The sequence below is a fragment of the Diabrotica undecimpunctata genome, chromosome 10 (assembly GCF_040954645.1).
Source record: "Diabrotica undecimpunctata isolate CICGRU chromosome 10, icDiaUnde3, whole genome shotgun sequence".
NCBI classification, from domain to species: domain Eukaryota; kingdom Metazoa; phylum Arthropoda; class Insecta; order Coleoptera; family Chrysomelidae; genus Diabrotica; species Diabrotica undecimpunctata.
The window spans coordinates 20,900,180-20,920,172 of record NC_092812.1 but is presented as its reverse complement, the minus strand read 5'-3'; the positions used below and the strand labels follow the sequence as shown (position 1 = coordinate 20,920,172).

Below are 19,993 nucleotides of genomic sequence, written 5' to 3'. Positions count from 1 at the left end.
ACTCTTATCACTACAGCTGTTTCGGCTGATTGCCTTTCTCAAGTGATCTATTTTTGGCATGCGTTTACACTTTATAGTCTCTAATGAAATAAGTTGAGGAGGGAAGAACTGTTTGTCTCAAGTTGGTTATTCAGAATTATATCTGTGTTTTTTAATTTGTAAATTTCCATAAATTCTAACAAAGATAGCTTAAGGCCTTTATTTTGAATGTGAAGAATTTTAAATTCGTCATTAAAAGAATGATTATGATCTAGAAGGTGAAGTGCGTATGTAGAATCTGTTTTTCTATTATTGAAAGCCCTTTTATGTTCTGCTATTCGTTTATTAAAATTTCTGCCAATTTGACCGATGTAAGTTTTTACCACTGTAAGGGTTTTTTATTTTGGCTCTTGTTGTTTTTAATATATTTGCCTAGGTTGTTATTTGTTCTGAAAGCTGGTGTTATTCCTTTCTTTTTTATGTGTTTGGCTATTTTTGTTGATATTTTGCCTGTATATGTAATCGAGCAGAAGGTACTGGGTTTTCTCTCGGTTTGTGGAAATACTAATTTCAGGGCTTTCTTGTGTAGTTTTTAATTTAACATTTTATTAATTGTTTATTCGTTGTATCCATTGTTTACTGCTATTTGCTTAATGATATTTAATTCTGTCTCAAAATTGTATTTTGACATCGGAATTTATAATCGCAAATATATAAATAAATATAAAGTGGTTTTGTATTTTATTACAGGTATTTCTTATACTACAGTTAAAAGAATTTTCAAGGAGAGTAAAAAATCATTGGAAACAACTGGAAAAGTTAGAAAAGTAGAAAAGTCCAAGAAAAAACTTCTTTAACAAATCAAAAATTATGAATCTGCCTGAATATCAAATTAGGGACATTCGCCGAATAATATATGATTTTCATAAAACAGAAAAGTGTCGTGTTACTGTTAAACGGTTAAATATTAAAATTATAGAATAGTTACATATCCCTATGTTAGAAACTTCATTCTTCTTCTTAAAGTGCCCTCTCCTCAATGGAGGTTGGCTACTACAATTTTAAACTCTTCTCTATCTTCAGCTGTTCTTATTAGCTGTTCAAAATTTAGTCCTGTCCATTGTCGGATGTTTCTGAGCCACGATAGTCTTTTCCTTCCTAGGCCTCTCTTTCCCTCGATTTTTCCTTTCACTATAAGTTGGGCATATTGGTACTTATTATTTCTCAGTATGTGGCCTAGGTATGATGTTTTTCTAACTTTTACTGTGTTAAAAAGTTCTCTTTCCTTGCCTATTCTATGCAGCACATCTTCGTTTGAGGTATGCGATGTCCATGAAATTTTGAGTATTCTCCGGTAGATCCACATTTCAAAGGCCTCCAATTTATTTACGGTTGATGTTTTAAGGGTCCACGTTTCAACTGCATATAGAAGAGTCGACCAGACGTAGCATTTTGATAAACGTAGTCGAATTTCGACTACTGTAGTAACCTGATATTTATAAGTATTAATAAATTAAAACGAACTTATTTCACTAAACTAAAAAATGTGAGAATTTTTTTCAATTAAAGGGGAGCCCGTTTTCTGCACCGGTGAGTGTAATTTTTTATAGGTCTTAAAGCTTAAAAACAAGCAACACTTTAGTGTACTATATAACTCTCAACGTTGTTAAAATTATACTCTTTTATTGAGTGAAAGTAACCAATAAAACAAATGTCTCGTGAAATGTTGGTTTATTTCTATCAAGAAATTATCCGCAATTTTGGTATTTACAGAACAACAGTTTTATAGCCCACATCAATTGGAAACATGGAAAAAATTTATGGTCCCTTTCGATTTGGCATAAACAATAAAATCCGTTTAATTTTATATAAATTTCCTTCTATATAAAACTGACAAAACCATAAACTTGAAAGTATTTGCTAAATAAATGAAATAGTTGATTAAATTGGTTGATATAGCAAAACTTCATTCGTTCGTTTATTGTTTTATCAAAAAAATAAATCAAAACTATTAAATTCATTCCTTAATGCTTCCGCTTCCAGATCGGTAGGCGGTTTTCAAATTCAATTAATTACACTAAGAACAAAATAAACTAATTCTGCTAAAAATGTAATTTTAGTTGCCTTACTTGTACTAAGAAATTTGGACCTATCGCTACTCACCACATATTGTACCTTAAATGCAGTTTAGTATGCAGTGGAGGATTCTGTTTTCTTTATTTTCGCTGGAAAAATTTAGTTTGTTTGATATATACGATTAATTTTTTTTTTATTTGAATTAGCGTGTCTCGACGACAAGGTTATTGACTCGATGAAAGTATAATACAATATAAGGGTATTAAAATTAAAATAAAATACTTAATTTAACCTTTATACATCATTACTCTTCAGCGTTTATAAAGCACTTGAATGTCTCTTATTGCAATGGCCGCATGCAGGTGGATCGGTACATACCATGAGAAAGCCAAGGATAAGCCGAGTGTGTCCAATTCTTAATGTTCTTAGAAATAACCTTGTGTCTTCGGGGCATAGGTGGTAACTCTAAATTTTGCTATCAATATTTTTAAACGGAGTATAAATGAGATTTAAGAACATGATTATTGTTTCCTTTTTTAATTAAATTCCATGATAGTTTTTTTATTTTCAGATGACCCACTTTCATCGTGACCTCTAAAAGAGAGGCTCAGTTATTCGATCAAGTAAGTAACTCTTACCTTTGTTGTTTTACCATTCAGTGATGTTGTGTTTAAATCAAGTACTTAAATCTAACTATAATTTATGTTTGATCTTTGATGGATATTGATATAAGTTGTCTATTTTCTGATCATTAATATATTTTCTTTGATAGTTGGTGATTACTGTACTAACCATTGCCATAAGGAGTATCATTTCTTCTTCTTAGAGTGCCCACTTCATTTCTGGAAGTAGAAATCAATTCTGACAAATCTCTATTCTGTGCGACTTCTTCTTCTTAAAGTGCCCTCTCCTCAAGGGAGGTTGGCTACTACAATTTTAAAATCTTCTCTATCTTCAGCTGTTCTTATTAGCTGTTCAAAATTTAGCCCTGTCCATTGTCGGATGTTTCTGAGCCACGATAGTCTTTTCCTTCCTAGGCCTCTCTTTCCCTCGATTTTTCCTTTCACTATAAGTTGGGCATATTGGTACTTATTATTTCTCAGTATGTGGCCTAGGTATGATGTTTTTCTAACTTTTACTGTGTTAAAAAGTTCTCTTTCCTTGCCTATTCTATGCAGCACTTCTTCGTTTGAGGTATGCGATGTCCATGAAATTTTGAGCATTCTCCGGTAGATCCACATTTCAAAGGCCTCCAATTTATTTACGGTTGATGTTTTTAGGGTCCACGTTTCAACTGCATATAGAAGAGTCGACCAGACGTAGCATTTTGATAAACGTAGTCGAATTTCGAGTTTTATTCGAGAATCACAAAGCAGTTTTTTTATTTTTTCGAAAGATTTTCTGGCCTGTTCTATTCTCGATCTTATTTCTAGATCAGGATTTAGGCTGCTATCGATTCAACATCCCAGGTACTTAAATCTATTGACCTGTTCTAAAATGTGCCCATTTATTGTGCAAGGTTGAGGTACGTTTTGGTTTTTTCGGATTGACATCACTTTGGTTTTTTTAATGTTTATTTTCATACCAAATTGCTCACAGGTCGAGTTGGTCTTGTCGATGAGTCGTTGTAGACCTACGTCGGAATCCGCAATTAACACTGTATCATCGGCGTATCTGATACTGTTGATATTTACGCCATTCACCTTGACTCCATCCTTGGAATCCTCCAATGCTTCTTTAAATAGAAACTCGGAGTAAAGATTAAACAGCAGAGGCGACAGAACACATCCTTGTCTAACTCCACTCCTAATTTCTACTTCTGCGGATGTGGAACCTTCGATCCTAACTCTGGCGTTTTGGTTCCAGTACAAGTTTTTTAAGAATTTGATGTCTTTTCCATCTAAACCTACTTCTTGCAAACGTTCTAATAGTAGGTCGTGTCTTACTCTATCAAATGCTTTTTCGAAGTCTACAAAGCATATAAATATATCTTTCTGTTGGTCGTAGCAGTTTTGGGCGAGAACTAGTAAACTGAACAGGGCTTCTCTCGTTCCCATGCCGGCTCTGAATCCAAACTGATCGTCTCCGATGATTGTTTCGCACTTTCTATAGATACGATTATGTACGATTTTTAGTAGGACTTTTACTGCATGACTCATAAGGCTTATCAGACGGAACTCATTGCAGTGTTGTGGGTTTGGCTTTTTTGGTAGTGGGATGAATATTGACTCCAGCCAATCTTGGGGTATTTTACCTGTATCATAAATGCGATTGAATAAAAGGACAAATATTTCAATATTTTCTTCGCTGATTAATTTTAACGTTTCTGGGTATATTCCGTCTGGACCTGGGCTTTTATTTGTTTTAAGATGATTAATTGCATTTATGATTTCAGATTTCAGAATTGTTGGCCCTTCGTTGTTATTTTCCAATCTTGGTTCTTCTCGTATGTCGTGAAAGAGAATTTTAATAGTTTTCCCATTCTTTCAGTTTGTCTTCCGTTGATTCTAGCAGTTTGCCATCCGTGTTCAGCATGGTGTGAAAAGTCGTTATCTTGGAAGTCGATGTAAACTCTTTTACCTTTTTTTCTTTCTTTCTTTTAGTCTGTGCAACTAATTAATAACAAACTCTATTCTCTGCGATTGAGTATCGAGACCCGTCCAGTCTCTGACGTTTTTCAACCATTAACATTTTCTTCTATCTTTCTTTAAATTTTCCCCTCCATCAACAACCTCAAGAGCTCAGAATGTCTTCCCCGGTACGCATGTCCTAGATAACGGATTTTACGCTTCTTAATAATGTTAATAAGGCCACGCCTTCTGTCTCTTATAAAAGAATATAGACTCTACTGCCCAAAATTAACGCACCACCTTAAATGTACCATAAGTTTGAAGCTATTTTTCTCCTGAGCGAATGATTGGATTTTAATGATGTGTTTTCATATTATGGGTCTATTTCTAGTAAATCAATATATTAATGTTTAATTTTAAAAAATATGAACGTTTTATCCGTATACGGGGTGTAAAAATAAAATTGTGTTTTTTCATCGTTTTTTGCAACACCCTGTGGAATTTATTAGAAATAAACGCTACATCTTATTAATATTTTAAGATCGATTTATTCTTTTTTAAGATTTTCGTAAAAAAATTATTTCGATATCTCTATTATCAAAGATTATACAGAACTTTAAATGTAACAAGTTTTTATTAACATTTAGAGCAAAAAAAACAATACTTACATAAACTTTTTTGACATTTAATACAAATAAAGCCCAAGAAAATATAACCTAAGTAATCCTTAACAATAATCCTTTCCCAAAAACACTTAATAACGAGTATTTCTATCTCTACATCTAATTAATTAATTAATAATTACCTAATTACGGCGTATTTGGTCTTGATCAATTGCATCCCAAACTTCTCTCACCCTAACTTCTATGTCGTCAAGAGAGACAGGTGGTTCTACTCTTATTCTCAAATTATATATAGGATTAAGATCAGGGCTGCAGGGTGGCCAGTTTATGGTTTGTATTCCAACCTTGTCAAAATATTCACGGACCACACGTGCAACATGTGATCGGGCGTTATCATGAATTAAAAAAAAATATTTTCTATGTAAGGAGCAAATGGAACTACATAGTTAGACAAAATGTCTGTAATATACTTTTCACTTGTTAAGGAACCTCTTCGTAAAGCAACAATATCCGTTCGCGCTGTAAGAGATATTCCTCTCCAAACCATTACAGATCCTCCATTGGATAAAGTAATGGGTCGTATATTACACTGTGCGTAGCGTTCTCTTGGCCGTCAAAAAACTCACACGTCTACCTGGGCTATATAAGCAATACCTCGATTCATCAGTAAACAACACGTGCACCCAGTCATCAACATTCCAGTCAAGGTGCTCTCTGGCAAATTGTAATCTACTTCTACGATGATTTACGTTTAAAGCTGGTGCTCTGATTGGTATCCGTTTATGCAGATCTTGTTCAGCGAGACGCCTTTGTATAGTGTTTTTACTAATTTGAATATTATGAACATTTGCCACTTGTATTTGTAAATGTCTCATTGTGAGAAAACGTTCTCTTATAGCACGAAGCCTGATAAACTGACCTTGAGGTGATGTTGTAAGTCTTCCTCTTCCTTGTTCACCTTCTTCTCTTATGGTCGTTTGTTTCTCGAAAACGTTGAATGACTCGTGATATTGTAGTATGCGATACTCCTAACCTCAAGCCTATTTCACGATAACTTAACCCTACATCAGCTAAAGTAATTGCCTGAACACATTATGCTTTGAACGTACTTTTCTTTTTTGATAATAAAGATATTATGATTTTTCTACGAAAATGTTAAAAAAAATGAAGCTTTTTCGAAATATTAATAAAATGTAACGTTTGCTTTTAATAAATTCCACAGGGTGTTGCAAAATACGATAAGAAATCAAATTTATTTTTACACCCCGTATATGGGTGAAACGTTGACTTTTCCCAGAAAACATTAATACAGTAATTACTTAGAAATAGGTCTGCAATGCGAAAAAAAAATGATCGAAATCCAATTAAGGATACACAAGAAAAATAGCTTAAAAAATAGGTAGAGTTAACGTGGTTCGTTAATTTTGGAGAGTAAAAAATCACGTAATTCTTTGAACATCTTCACCTTCACACCTTCCAGATAGCGCTCACAAACAACTTCTAAATCTGTTTAATATTATTTGGCTGAAGCACAAATTTCCTGAAAAATGGCATGAATCCACAGTTATACCTATTCAAAAACCTAATAGTATTAAACAAATTCCGAGTCATACCGACCAATATCTTTAATATGCGCCATGTGTAAGTAACTAGAAAAAATTAATAATAATATACTAAGATGGCACCTGGAGGGAAAAGATTTAATTATTTCAGAACAAAGTAGTTTTAGAGAGCAAATGTCAATCATAAATAATATAGATTTGGAAAGTGACATTTCTGCACTAAGCAGTAAATGTCTAGTGGTTTTCTTTGACATATCAAGAGCTTTCAATACAGCCTAGTACGATTATATAATGAAAAATTATATAGTTGGAACATGCAAGGTCACTGCCTCTTCTTTACTAAAAACTTTCTTTAAAATAGAGCTTTTAGAGTTAGGACAAACAACACAACATCAGATATAATGTATCCAGAAAATGGCATTTCTCAAGGCTCGGTTATAAGTCATACGCTCTTTATAGTGGCAATCAACGACATTCTCAAAAATCTAAAATCGCCTATAAAGGCACGCTTTTATGCGGATGATCTTGTAGTTTATTGCAAAGGTAAAAATATACAAAATATATTTTGTCACACGTAGAACTTTATACAACACTTAGAATTCTGGTCACAAAAAACAGGTTTCTGCTTTTCCACTAAAAAAACTTATTTTATCCTGTTTTCTAAGAAAAATGTCACAGACACTCCCAACCTAAGACTATGTAATGAAAACCTAAAACGTGTAACGTCAATAAAGTTTCTGCTTTTCCACTGAAAAGAACTCATTTCATCCTGTTTTCTAAGAAAAATGTCACAGACACTCCCAACCTAAGACTATGTGATGAAACCTAAAACGTGTAACGTCAATAAAGTTCTTGGACATGACGAGAGAACTAAGTTGGAAACTTCATCTAACAAATTTGATTTTATCTTGTTACAGGCGATTAAATCTTCTAAAACTCTGGCCAATAAAGAATGGGGTACGGATCGCCAAACACATTTAATGTTATATAGACCATTAATCAGATCAAAATTAGATTATGTGTAGATGTGTATTTTACAACCACTAAGACACTTCTAAAAAAACTTGACAATCTTCACAATATATTCTTATGTATAATATCTGGAGCTTTTCGCACAATACCAATCGAAAGTATTTATTGTGAAGTTGGTGAACTGTCATTAGAAGACAGAAGACTTTATTTTAGCTAATCTAGCTCAAAAAACTCCACTATTCAAAATTGTTTTACAGAAAAGTTCCCAATTCTCTTCATAAATAAGCCAAGAACAGCCAAACACTTCTACACAAGGATTAAAAGGTACTTAAATCAATTAAACTACACGTTCCCAGAATGCTTTTCCTCTCAATCGTCCTCAATTTCTTCTTGGCAAATAAAGAACCCAGTGCCTAACCCGCCTCATTTCTTTCGACAAACATTCAACAAACCCACCGTTAATCAAATCCGTTTTCAATAATATGCTTTACAACTACATAGATTATACACATACCTATATACACAGATGCATCTAAATCCAATTAAGGGTGCTGCAGTTGTAACCCCAACATCGACAAATAAATACAAACTCCCTTCAGAGCACTCCATTTACTCTGTTGAACTATATGCTCTATACCAGGCTACCCTTGCTGTCAACGCATCCAATAATACCAATTATATTATACTCAGAGACTCTCTAAGTTCCGAACAGTCAATCCAATATGTCTACCCAACTAATCCTTTGGTCGTCAAGATAAAACAAGAAGTGCATACCGCTCAACATAATGGAAAAATATATTTTATTATTCTGAATACCATCCCATATTGGAATTGAAGGAAATGAAGAGGCAGACAACGCTGTAAAAGAAGCTGCAAGTAGTGATAGTGCAGAGTGTACTAAAACATTTACGAGTGCAGACGTGAAAGCGGTGGTTAAATGTAAAGTGCGATATATGTGGGAAGAATAGTGTCATTGGCCAAGCTACGCGATAGTAAAAAATCGATAAAACCCTGGCCGACATTACCAACAAGTCGGAGAGACCAGGTAATATTAACGTGACTCCGACTGGGTCATACGCGGTTAACTAATAGCTATGTGTTTTTCAACAAACAGGAACGAAGATGTGACAACTGTAATGAAACATTAACAATCAAACATATATTTTAGGTGTACAGTGCAATATATCAAACATAAAAAGTTTCTTAACTTCAAAAACTTTCTAAACTAACATATAAATGTAATACAAATTATTGTTCGCTACTATTGTTTTGCTAATAGCTAATTTGGCTGATGCGATTTTGTTAATAAAAAAAAGAACCTTTAAATATCTGTATAAGATTTTCACGTGAAATCAATGATTTGTGTACACATAGATTGGTGTAATACTAATTTTACATTATTCTATCCATTTTAGTTGTGAGTTAATAAGAAGCGTCTGGTAGCTCTGGAATCTCGGACTATAAGTATTAACAGATGATTCTATATTAAGTTTGTTTTATATTGTTTATATTGTCCATTCAAATAATTATATCTAACTATTGTTGAACTCATCTTGAAGTAGTTTATGGGTAGAGGATTATGTATTTTTTCTGCTCAAGTTTTATGATTTTGCTTGCATTTGTCGTAAATTCGATTGAAAGTTTTGAAAAGTTTAAATCTGTCATGTACACAGTTTGCGTCTCATCTTGAACTGAAAACTATTTATGAACATAATCATATTTTTGGTATTACCGATCCCGAAAGCATGAAAAATATGCTGTGTAGCTAGAGTTCCAAGAGTTAATTAGAAAGTCCATAAAGTTTAAAAAATAATGGCATCTATATACTAAAATTACTTTTCTTTTAAATTTCAAATCCGATCTGCAATAAAAGAAGACTGGACTATTTCCCAAAATTTGGTCACTGTGTGATAACTGATGAAAATCCTATTATGGAGAAAATCCTAGAAAAGACTGCGATTCCAGGCAATCCTTTGTAGTGGAGCTTTTCGGTTTTAGATATCTCAATCTGTTTCATGTGATGACTCCGGAAAATACTTTAGCGAGAAAGTAACGATATAAAATACGGTCACATGCAAATATTAAAAAGAGGAGGAAGGCAAAGATAAATTTAATTTTATTATAATTCAATTTTTACTTAAAAGCTTAAAATTAAATTGTAGAATTATCATAAAACTTGACATTTATCAACAATTAACAGGTCTAGCAGTTATCTAAGCTTAGTACAGTAAACAAGTATTTGAAAAGAGTCCGTTACCAATAAGTGGTAAAAACCACTCGACAATAAAATGTAGAAGTGATTTTAATAAGTTGTGATAAATGTAGCGAATCAAATTAAATACATTCTTGAAACAAAGCTTCTATACTAGCATTGTATTACTTCTAAAGTGAAGCTTCTGTACTGGGATTGTATTACTTTTTCTTTACAGTAAAATGCTTAGGAGAGCGTTACAGAACTAGCGCCACAAAATGGCGTCGTCACGGGTAGTGTCACAAAATAGCGGTTCTTCACTTCGATTCATTACTCTCGATCAATTCGTTTTTAGTCATCATTTGTTAACTCATTGTAGGTTTAAATAAAAAACTGCATGAAAAACAGTAAGATAAACAGAAAAATAAAAGATCGATACTAAAATTCGATTCGTAACGATTTTCGAACGTCAAAATTTAAACGTCATCATAAATGTCAATGATACATTAACACAACACGACAAAAGGACAAACAGTTTGAGGACAAACAGTAGAGAGAATGTTGTCATTCTCTCTCCCGATTTCACCCAATATGTAGCTTCGTCGATTTTTAATAATTTTTTAAATGTTTGTCCTTGTGTCGTGTTGCATTTAATGTTTATGACATTCTCCATACATTGTTAGATAGTCTAATTTTGACGATATGCCCCTGAAGATGCTCTAGGAGCAAAAGTACTTGGGCAAGATTTAATAAAAGAACTGTGCTCGATATCTGCCTTTTATTTGATTAAAATTCATTTATTCGAGCATTCAACCTTGTATCACTTCAATCTCAATATATTGATCGTATCTTAAAACCTGTTGTCTTTCCATTACCTACTAGGTCCTGATTTGCAGTACATGTGGAATAATGTAAGGCCACATACTGCAGCAAGAGCAAGAGCTTGCTTTAATAATAATAATATGACACTTTTACCGTGGCCAGGACAATCGCCAGATCTGAAACCCTTCGAGTCCCATGAGTCAGAAAAAAGATTGCTCCTCATCTGCACAGTGTTTATACTAGACAAGGTCTTTAAGATCTTCCTAAACAGAAATGGATCCTATTGTCTTAAAACGAAATTAATAATTTAATTTTAAGCATGCCAAGGTGCTGTCAAACTGTAATTAATGTTGATGAAGGAAACACAGATTATTAAACAAATTTTTTGTTAGATTCTTATGTTTTATATTGACTTTTATGTAAAAATTTACTATAAACTATTATAGTGCACTTTTATTTGATTATTTCATCATAAAGGAATTATAGTACACTAAAATTGATTGCTGACTTATCAGGCATTCTAACGGTATGTCACTTTTTAAAATCCAGTCAAACTTGATGTTTATATGGATTCTCCCTTTGGATTTTGTAGAGAAAGGTTGTATTTTAATAGTTCTGTGTTCTGTGCAGAAGTGAATTACACTTCAAAACGTAGGCAGGTGGAAAAAAAAAGACAAAACTTAAAAGAGGTAACTAACTTCCTATCCTTATAAACTTTAATTTAATTTTTAGTTGTATATAAATAATTTTTATTGTATATAATCAATTGAAAAAAAAAACAAAGTTTAAAAAGGCTTAATAATGGGGAATAGCACAGCGGGGGTCGGCCCCCCTAGTGTTGAGATGGTAATAAGTAAGATAGATGATTCAGATTTAGAATGCAATATAAATTTAGACAAAACATTTGTTGAAAATAATGGTAATTCGGAGACCACTAATCACTAAGACAGTAAAAAATTCAAAAAACAATATTCTTATAAGTATAGTTAGTTTATTAAAGTTTTTTAAAGCTAGCTAAATATATACATGATAAGAAAATTGAAAATGTACAAAAAATTAATAAAAAAGGTAAAAACCGAATTAGCGTTGTTTTTAAGAAATGGGAATGTGCTAATAAATTCGTTTCAAATATAGAGATTAAAAATGATGGATATGAACTCTTTATTCCTGCTAATAAAGTAACTTGTACGGGTGTAGCAAATAATGTTGAGGCAAGTATTCTTGATGTTGAATTAATTCGTTTTTCGGGTACATCCTGAGTAAATATTAAAATTTTGGAGGTAGGACGTTTAAAAAAAATCAAAATATAATTCAGGCAAATATATAAATACAGAAAAAGTTGCGTTTACCTTTTTAGGAAAACAAATACCAAAAGAGGTTTCTATATATGGGATTCCCTGTAGGGTAAAGCCATATATGATTCCGGTGGTTCAATGCTATCATTGTTTTCGTTTTGGTCATACAAAAAATCAATGTAGGGGGAATGAAAATGTAATTTTGTATAGCTATAGAGTCTTGATAAAAATTTATAATTAATCCGTGGTATATAAATTCCAAATCCGGATTGGTTTGTTTGCGGGTCGATAGATCCATCTGTATATACTTAGGTATGATTACTATATATTCCACCAAATTTTGCTAAAAACATTTCATTAGATTCAATTTCATATTTTTCATATTCTAGGCTCTTAATTGTAATATGATATAAAAGAATTTTTCTTTCTACTTCATATATGGAATTAATTTTGTATCGAAATATATTTTTTGATTTTTTGAGTATGTCTGTATATGCTAATGAGTAGTCTGGTATCTCTGTGTGCATTAAGAAGGAGATCATGAAAGCAGTTATCTTTGGGATTCAAAAAGTGCTTTATTTAAAATTTCTAGTCTCAAATGGGATCAAATGGATTATGTAACCATAATGACCAAAAAACTATTGGTAGAAGCTAATAATATGGGATATTCAATAGGAATAGAATGGGTACCTGGACATCAGGGGATTAAAGGTATTGAGGTTGCTGACAGGTTGGCGAATATTGGCAGGGAATTAAAATTACCATATGACATTAAAAATGTTAGTACAGATATCTTTTGTGTTACAAAAAAAGACATTTTAACACAATTCTACAATGAATGACATTCCCAAATTAAAGATAAAGATTCAAACTATTGCAGATTGCAGTGTGATTTTCCCATAAAATCATAGTACGCCAAATGTGGGTATATGGACAGGAATACTATAACAAATATTAATCGTTTACGTAGTGGACATTGTAAAACTTCTTGCTATCTCTACAAAATAGGTAAAACAGAAACACTAATATGTGAATGCGGAACCATTGGAACAGTGGTGCATATCTTCTTTGAATGTCCCATAAACAAACACAAAAATATGGATCTGTATTTAGAACTATTAAAAGCAGGAATAGAGAGTCCAATATCCTTACATAGTACTCTATATAAACCATCTGACAAAGTTATAAAAATAATTAATAAAGTCATCAAATTCTTTCAAATAGATCTATAAAAAAATTTTTTTTCTTTTTACTTGTCAAAATTAAAAAAACCAAAATAAATTTAGAAAATACTGGAAACATCCTAACATATAAAAATTTACGTCCTTAAAATCCTAAATCCTAACCGAAGGTAGCATTACCCATAAACCTAATGTGAGAATGTTTGGAAGCTACCCCCAAACGAGAAAAGTCTAATCTAACCTTAAATGTATGTAACACTTCCTCCCCCTCTATTACAGGAAGACGATAAACAAATGGAAAAGGTGATCTTTCAATATCACCCAGCTGTCAATTACCAGTAAACAAATAGAAATTTCTCCCTGGTTGTGTATTGCCTAGAGCAAGACGAGCATAACCTTACATGTACTTTGTACTGGGTAAATGATTATATAATCGAAACCCAAAAAAAAACGAAGAAGAAGATGATTATATGAGAAAAAAACTTTGTGCTCTTTTTGGTGTGTTTATAATATTTATGAAGTAAAAATTTTAAATAATTCAAGTATATTTAACAATTCGTAGTTTATTCCCAAACAGATATTTGACAAAATATAGGAAGTTTTTTTGCCCCATATATTTTGAACGTTCTTAGGGTAAATAGCGTTGTTAAATGAAGTGGTTTGTGTTTACTGACCCAGCTTCTAGAAAGAATATCACTGCTAGATAGGTTTGAGTGTAATTTGATACATATTTGCTCAAGGACGCTGGATATGAGTAGCTGCGAAAATATTTTTGCTCGGAATGTCAATTCGCTGAGAATTTCATTTTAATGTTATATCGTGTTTTCTGGCGTCGCTTTACGATACACCGCCACGCCACAGGCTAAAAATAAATAACTGCGACACCTTTTTTAAAACCAAAACTTTACTTTGAACACCGTCGAAAAAATTCTTACTAAAAACTACACTGAAAATTTACATTATTTATTACAAATATTGCCTTGGTGGTTACTTCATTCCAAATAATGTTCACTGATAAAACAAATCATAAAACACACACAATACTGTTTTTAATTTTTATTTTATGTAGTCAACTTAACATCTATCGCTAAAACAATAGCTTATTATATAGGAGAAAAGTTACTTTATAAGTACGTAGTGAAGATTCTCTTTATTACACAATATCTAATTGCGATTTCAAGAATTGAATAATACACAGTATCCATATAGTATACACAAAATCCCTAGGGATTATAGGTAACGCTATAGTATTGTTCTTATTATTTTTCTTTCAAATTTCAGAAAGCTATCTTTCTCTTTCTTGTTTATCATCGCTGTTTCCATCCCTTATGTAACAACAGGTTTTATTAAGCTCTTATTTAGGTTCATCTTTGTTCTCTTACTTGGAGTCTTACTTCTCAACAGGTTTCTGCTCATTTAATAGGTTTTTTGCCTTTTAACAAGAAACAAAACAACAATTAACCCAAACACTATTGCCTCACATCTGGTATCGACATCTAGGGCCCCGAAAGACAAGCCACACACAATCAAGGTAAAACGAGAGCTCAAAACTTTAAAATTCCAATCTGCAGAAACCGAATACTCTCGCCTTTCCACTTGCGAAGAAGTCACTATAGCTCTCAAGGATGTAAAGCCAGGTAAAGCCCCAGGTTTTGACAATATTCATTCCGAATTCTTAATCAACAGCGGCAAATATGCGAAAGAATGGATGGCCCACTTTTTCACAGATATTATGAAGACCGGTACCATATCACAGGAACTCAAACGCTTAAAGATTATTGCCATATTAAAACCAGGGAAGCCAAATGATAACAACCCTAAGAACTACAGACCAATAGCCGCTCAACCGCAGAATACTGCTCTTCAGCCTGGATTAACAGCCCACATATACACAAAGTAGATGCCCAATTAAACAGTACAATGAGAATGATTGCTGGTGTTATCAAATCCACCCCTACACAATGGCTCCCAGTACTGAGCCACATTCCACCACCCAAACTACGACGCATACACTCCCTCACTAGTGAGTACAAAAAGATACTTAGTAACGAGATCCTGCCAATTCATCAAGATATAGATGCTGCCAACCGTAACCGTTTACGCTCCAGACGACCTCCAATAAAAACAGCACAGCTTGCTGTGGAAAATGAGTTCAACTTAACGACCACTTGGACTAGAGAATGGATGGAACAACAAAATAGCAGCTTACCCTGCATCACCCAAAAACCACCAGGTTTTGACTTACCACGCAACACATGGACTATGCTGAACCAAATCAGAACCCAACACAGCAGATGCGGTTACATGATGCACAAATGGGGAAAACGATCATCCCCACTCTGTGACTGCGGACAACTCCAAACCATCTGTCACATTACAGAACAGTGTCCCACAAGATCCTATCAAGGCAGGTCAGAGGATTTCCTAATGGCGACACTCCAGAGTCGATAGAATATATAAATAAGTTAGATGTTCGTTTGTAAACATATATGTAATGTTTTATACAAAATATGTGTAAATTTAAATGTAAATGTGTCAAGTGCCATACGATAAATAAATAAATAAATTGCCTTTCAAAATTTTTTTCTCTGTTCTTTTTTTTTCGTGTCAGGCCATAAAATTGGGATGTTCCCATTAGTAAAAATGAAGGGCACTTTTTGCTCCATGCTGTATCATGCCAGACGTGCCATACAGTCTGTAGTCAACAACCCAAGGTATGAGCGGGAACACAAGTGTATCAGTACTCACACTATGAAATGCACCTGGCGGATCATAAGATTCTTCACATCTTACTCTTGAGTAAAATGTCTAATCTTGGCTAACTCTTGTTTCTTCCGACCCCGAAAGGCTACTAAGTTTTCAGTCACCCATCAACAAACGTGTCATCATATTTCCTCCTACTACACACTCTAGGAAGGCAACGTGAAATCACCTAGAGCCTAACTTACCCAAGAAACAATCATGAAAATCGCTGACAAATGCAACGGTCGCGAGTACAAGCGCTTCATAAATGGAGCAGAGGTACAGGATACAATATATTATTATTATTTATACCAAATTAAATTTTTTTACAATATAAGTCAAAAAATAATAGGGTTACAGTAATTCAATGTGCAGCTTACAAAAGAAGAAAATGTATTCTATTAATTTTGTTAAAAAAATACAAAGCAAAATTAATAAAAACTCTGGTACAAGAAAGTCTGTTGATCGGATCGGTATTAACTGTCCTTTGCTGAATTTTCAACTCCAATCAATTGCAAAATTATTTACGAAGTTTATTGAAGAAATGTATATTAATCAGAAATATTTATATTTTACAATGAAATTACCTTAAACATTATTAAAAAAAATAAGAAATTTAAAAAAAAAAAATTTAATTTTTTTTTTAATAATTTATTTATTTATTTGGTATGTATGTATAGTGTTAACTGGTCGTTTAGGCCCATCTCTGAATGTATCATTTCCATCGTTTTCTATTCTTAGCTACAGCTTCCAAACTCTGATTCCCATCTCTCTAACATCTTCCATCACTACATCACTCTGTTTATTTTCTGGTCTTCCTCTCTTTTTTTGCCCTCAGGTACTACCCAATAAATATTCTTGACTTGTCTATTACCTTGCATTCTTTCTACATGTCCGAGCCTTTCTAGTCTACGTTTTTTACTACTTTTGTTATTGTAGGGTTAGCATACAATTGGTACATCATTCTATATTAGTTCGTCTTCTTCATTTTCTCTCTACTACTTTTCCATCACATATTCTGCGAAGAGTATTTCTTTTCCATGCTTACAATCTGTTCTGTATGGTTTTGTTCATAGTCTATGTCACGGCAGCCTATAGCATGTGAGTCTAATTATAGTTTTGTATACTCTTATTTTTGTGTTACGAGATATGTCTTTGGCCTTAATTATTTTGCTCATAGCATATCTGTTGCTCTTGGTGAGTCTCAGGTTGACTTCAGTTTCTTCTTTACATATCTGATCAATAAGGGTACCTAAGTACATATATTCATCCACCTTCTCGAATTCTACAACTGATCCATCCTATACCTCCAATTTTAGGAAGCCCCTAGGGATTTTCCTTTTTTGCTCGATATTTCCATGTACTTGGATTTATTAATATTAACTTTCAGTCCCATTTTAGAGCTTTCCCTAATCAGTCTTTTTGCTATACTTGCCAGTTCTTTTCTATTTCTTGCAATGAGAACCACATCAGCAATGTACGCTAAGCATTGGTGCTTTTTTTATAAAAGAGTACCAATTTGTACCTACACCAACTTGTGCACATTTGTAAATATGTTTGGACCTTTAGAAAGTTAGTTTAAGATATTTATTTTATTTACATAGACATTTAAATGAAACTAACTTTCTGGAGTTGATATCGTTATTTATTTGACCTAATTTATTTTATTCCCTAAATTATCATTATTCAAGCTCAGTGGCATTGTGACACTAACACGTCCACATTTTATATATGATAGTTGAATCAGACAATGGCGTAGTAACGTATGTCCCTAAAGTTTTCAGAAAATTGTAGATGTAAAAGTATTATTGTTGGGAAGCATTGGATCAAGTTGCTATTGGAAACCAAAGTTAGTAAGCAACTTAAACGATATAAACAATGTCAGTTTTGACAAAAACGGTTCGTTAAGATGTCGTACAAACTTAGTATTCGCCAAAGTATTTATCGTTCAGTTGGACATGTACCAAAACGCAATATTGTAAGAATTTTTAGTACCCAAAATATTTCTGTTCCAACGATTTCCTTCTCCTTAGTCCTAATCCCTTTTGGGATGTGGTGACTCCATCAGGCCATTACAGTTTTTTCACGATTTCCATCCATCCTTTTCTATCCTGGGCTAGTTGTCCGGTTTCATGTAACCCTTGGTTAATAAATATTTTTGTTTGATCTACCCAACGGCTTGGAGATATTCCCCTAGGTCTCTTTCCTTTAACCCTACCCTCGACTATCAGTTTGTCCATCGTAATTGTTCTTCTAATAATATGTCCAAAATACTGCAGATATCTCTGTAGTATGTGTTTAAGCAATCTATCCTTTACTTTAAGTTGTTCTAATATCGATACGTTCGTGCGATGATCAATCCAGGATATTCTTAACATGCGGCGTTATACCCACATTTCAAAAGCGTCTTGTTTATTTTTATACGCTTTCTTTAAGGTCCACGTTTCGGATGCATATGTGGCTATGGGCAGGCTATGGAACTGCTGTTCTAGCAATAGTCAATTTTCTACGTATATCTCTGTCACACCCTCCGTTATTTGTTATTAGGGACCCCAGGTATATGAAACTATTTACTACTTCAAAGCCACCAATTTCTTTAATGTCAATGAAGATTATTCCGAGCTCTGTCTACTATCATGATCTTTGTCTTACTCCTATTTAGCTTTAGTCCATATGTGTTGCTTTTCTCCTCCAGACATCTCAGCATCAACATCAGCATATCTCAAGTTACTGATTTTTTGACCTCCTACTGATATTCCACCCTTCCATCCGTCTAGTACCTTTTGCATAATGTCTTCTCTGTATATATTAAACAGAGTTAGCGAGATTATGCATTCCTGCCTGACACCTACCTCTGTTCTGAAGTGATCGGAATGGGTGTTGTTTATTTTTACTGTGCACTTATTATTTTCATATAGACTTCTAATTAGTTGAAATAAATGGTGTGGTGTTCCCATTTCTACTAGTATGGACCATAGCTGCTGCCATTTGACTTTATCGAAGGCCTTTGTGTAATCCATAAAGCACATAAGCATAGGAGTCTTGAATTCATGAGTTTTTTCGATTAGCTGTCTGACATCAAGGATGTGTTCTCTTGTGCCTTTTCCTGGGACAAATCCCACTTGTTCTTCTGATATCTGAGGCAATAGAAAAGCTTTTAGTCTTTTATGTATTACATGAAGTAGAAACTTGCTTGCATGGGATATTAGAGTTACCGTTCTGTAGTTGCTGCAATCTAGTGGAGTTCCTTTTTTTAATATAGGGATGAAAGTGGATGTTATCCAGTCGTTGAGCCACTCTCCGGTTTCCCAAATCTTTTTGCAGATCATATGTATAACATTTACTCCAACAACTCCAGTCTTTTTTAAAACTTCTTCGCTAATCTGGTCTGCGCCAGGAGATTTTCTATTTTTTAACTTTTTTATTGCTTTTTCTACCTCTGACTTTAGAATGTTTGGTTTTCTCTCTGCAGTGAAATGTTCGTGATTTGCATTCTGGGGATTATCTGCATATAGACTTTGACAATATTTTCTCCATACCTCCGTAATCCCTTTCTCGTCATTTATAATATGTTGGTTTTGATCAATTATTGTTTGTTTGATTGGTTTAAATTCCCTGGATAGATATCAGAGTTTGTTATATAACTCATGAGATTCATACCGGTTTGCATGTCTCTAGTTCTTCGAATTCTTCATTTATATGTTTATTTTTATCAACCCTACATGTACTTTTAATTTCTCTATTTAACCTTGCTAATTCGTTTTTGTTGCTGTCGTTTTGATATATGAGAGATTTGATTCTCCTTCGCTGTTCGAGAAGTTAAATCGTTATGTCTGTCATCCAGTGTTTTCTCTTGATGATCTTTTTTTCGGTTCTGGTTTTTTCTACAGAGATTTCTAGGGCATTTCTAAAACCTTTCCACTTTTCTTCTGGGTTGTCTTGTGTGTTCAACATACTAGTTTCCTTTAATGCATCTCTAA

General features: G+C 33.3%; 1 protein-coding gene across 1 annotated transcript in view; it reads left to right on the top strand.

Moving 5' to 3' along the window:
* Positions 1 to 19,993, top strand: part of mGluR (metabotropic Glutamate Receptor) — a 720,415-nt gene that overhangs the window by 36,722 nt on the left and 663,700 nt on the right. Inside the window, exon 2 of the mRNA XM_072546856.1 lies at positions 2,627 to 2,678. The gene's annotated coding sequence lies outside the window, so the exon portion shown is untranslated. The remainder of the gene's footprint in view (positions 1 to 2,626; positions 2,679 to 19,993) is intronic.